Here is a 3,486-nt window from a genome sequence, read left to right on the forward strand (position 1 = left end):
GCAAGTGAATGCCACTCCTGCTTCCAAGCTTGTTTTAATTGGGGAGCTCCACCAAACACTGTCCATCATGGTAACCATTATCACATTTGGCACATCAGTTTCACAGTGTTTAGCATTGATGCGTTTCCTCTTTACAACAAAACATATACCAATGCTATACCACTTAGAAGAATGTTTGACAAAAAGCAAATTAAACCAGCCCTGAGGGACTTACTGGATTTTTAAATCGGAGGCGTTATTCTGTCTCCTCACTTTCCTTAGCAAATCAGTATTCCACCCTACTACTCACCAAATTCCAGCCAAAACTTCTGTAGAACAAGCTCCTGTAGTTGACTTTCAAAGTGGTCTCCGGCCCATAGGTAATGTAGCATACATTATAAAATATCTATCAAAGGATTAAATAATTTTCTTAGGGTATAAAAAGAGATCAGAGTAAGAGAAATGGAGTGGCCAATGGCAAACAGTAATTGCACTTAATCATATCCACACAGGTAGATAGCCTTTTGTTGTACAGAAAAAGAAAAATCCTTATAGTCTATTGTGTTCAGCGTTTTTTGGTAAAATAGTCTCAGGACTGATAAATATCATCCTTAGCTTAGTCTAATCTATGGTGCTCATGCGAAATAATTTTTTATATTTCAGGAAAATGCATGTTGTTGACTCTCATTAGTAGGTTTAGTTTTAATTTGTAGTCTGTCATTCTTACCATTTCAGAGATTTTTCTGATAAGATATGTATGTTTTGGCCTTCCAAATCCCAACTTCTTGCCTGGTATTTAATATCGATATACATCTTCCTTTTCATCATCCTGGAGTTTCAAAATGTCAGCTTATGGTTTGTCCTTTCTATAATATGAATTAAAATGTTTGCCATTCTTTAAAATATCATGTTATCCATGATTCATCTTTTATTGAAATTACATCCACAGCCTACCAAAGCGCCATCTTATTGTATTTTGTCCTCACCTAAGTATTTAACAAAATTAATCACTGTGCTAGATGCTCGTTCATGTTACAGGGAAGAAAAAACAACTGGCTTTTAAATTATTTTTCAGCTGTAATTATAACAATGGCTATACTTTTCTTCCTTATGGCTTTTTTTCCTGGGTGGTGTATTTTTATCCTGACATTTTTGTCTATTCTGAGAATTTCATCATGGGGAAGTAACAGCAGTTTGTCTTAGAGGAGTTCAATTTCGATCTCCAGGTGACAAGCTGGTATTTCTTTTCTTTGAAGATTCTTTTAATATGATGGGTTAAATGTCAAGGAAAAAAACTAGCACATATTGCGCCTTGCTTACATCATTTCTCTTAATATTAATGACATATTGACATTTTATTTCAGGAAATGTTTCTCTTTAGCAGATATAAGGAGTGTAAAACATTCATTTATTTAGGAATTGTGCACCATGTTACAAATCAGTTATTGTAATGATGCTTCCCGGAAATATGAAAAAAAATATCCTCATTAAAGGCATTTATTTCTTTTCAGGTGTACTGATAGCATAAAAAGTAAAATTTTAAACCAATAGACTTAAATTTTTAAGACAAACTTCAGTAATTTTTATTAAAAAATTATATTTATTTTGAAAATCTAAAGAAGATGAATAAAGGATAAGAAAGAGTAATATTTACTTATTAAATAAGAAAAGTAAACTATAACATAAGTCTTAAAACTGGTTAAATTTTAGGGATTTATTTTCTTTATTAAATTTTGCAATTATTTTTGAACATAAAAGTTATTTGAATGTTAAGTTGTTTTTGTTATGCTGTCAACTCCTCTGCAACTCATAGCAACCCTATGTACAACAGCTCTGAACCCTGCTGTACCTTCTGCTGTCCCTCCACCCTTCCAAGCATGATGTCCCTCTATAAGGACTGGGCCCTCAAGGCAACATGCCCAAAGTATGTCAATCAAAGCTCCAAAATTCTTGCTTCCAAGGAGTAGCCTAGTTTCACCCACTCCAGGAGGCACCTTTCTGTTCTTTTAGCAGTCCATGGTATATTCCTTATTTTTCTTTAGCACCACAACTTAAAGACATCATTTCTTCTTCTTTCATCGTTAGTCACTATCTAACTTTCTGATGCATAGCAAGCAATTACAAAGACCATGGTATGGATCAAGACTGACATCGTTGCTCTTCAGCACTGTAGAGAGGTATCTGACAGCATATTTTCATCAGTGTAATTCATCTTTTGATTTCCTGGTTCCCTGTATCAAAAATGTTAAATGTGGAGCCAAACAAGCTGAAGTTTGCTTTTTAATTGTTGGATGTTAAGTATACTAATACATTATTGGACTCACATAGTTTTGCTGTTGTTGTTATGTGCTCTTAAGTTGCCTGTGCCTCATAGCAACCCTACATGAAACAACCCTAAACCCTGCTCTATCCCATGCTAATCTTATTGTCTCTGAAACTCCTACCCCCATGCCCCCAGTCACTGAATTAATCCATCTCATTGAGGGTCTTCCTCTCTTGTGTTGTCCCTCCACCCTCCCAAGCATGAGGTCCCTCTCCAAGGGCTGGTCCCACCCTGTATGTTAGATGAAGCTTCAGAATCGTTTCCTCCAAGGAGCAGCCTGGTCCCCCCGTCTCTAGGATGAACTCGGGCCAATAAAACAAAACTTACACACCAGATCTAGAGGACACATCACGCTGTCCTGGGAAATTGTCCTCATGTGTCAGCAACTTGCTACAAATGAAAGAGAAGAGGAACTAAGCCACAAGAAGTCAGTCCTGCAGCAGAAATTCAAGGCAAAGGATTTTTCTCAGACCCATCTGAGATAGGAAGCTTTCCTTGATAATTGTAGCTGGAATTTGGACTTAGGAAGTCTTAAATTCGAGAGATAATGGCCACAACATAAGAAACCTGCAGCAGTGGGAGGTGTTCAGAATCACAGAGTCCCTGGGGGCTTGAGAATAAAGCCATCATATCAAGGGCTGGATAAGGTGAGAGAATTGTTGAACGGTGTAGCTGAGAGTAGAGGGGCATGCTGGTGGAGTTAGGAAATGGGTGGGTCAAGATACACATGTCAAGGGTGGCTAGCAGCTCTGAATCTACTGGTCATTTCTGTAATTGGGTAAATGTCTTTCATCTGCTCCTTTCTAGAAAATGCTTGTCTGTCAGATATTATTCTTAAAAAATTAGGATGGACTAGGAAGAAGGATTTTCTGATTCCAACTCCTTGAACATTTCATTGTAATATTTTACTTTGTCATCCTGTGATGCCCTTTGAAATCTTCTATTCAACTCTTTAGTATCTTGAATTCTTCCTTGTGCTTTAGCTTCTCTGCGCTCCAGCTCAATTTTCAGAATCTCTTCTGACATCCATTTCGGTCTTCTCTTCCTCTTCTGTCTTTGCAATGACCATTTGCACTCTTCCTGGATGGTACCCTTGATATCCTCCCACACCTCGTCTGGTCTTCGCTCATACTGAAGAGCAATGATGTCTCTCTGGAGACTAAGGTGTGTCTGATACAGGCCAT

The sequence above is a fragment of the Elephantulus edwardii genome, unplaced genomic scaffold (genome assembly GCF_000299155.1).
Source record: "Elephantulus edwardii isolate Elephantulus edwardi_28Jun2011 unplaced genomic scaffold, EleEdw1.0 scaffold00018, whole genome shotgun sequence".
NCBI classification, from domain to species: Eukaryota; Metazoa; Chordata; class Mammalia; order Macroscelidea; family Macroscelididae; genus Elephantulus; species Elephantulus edwardii.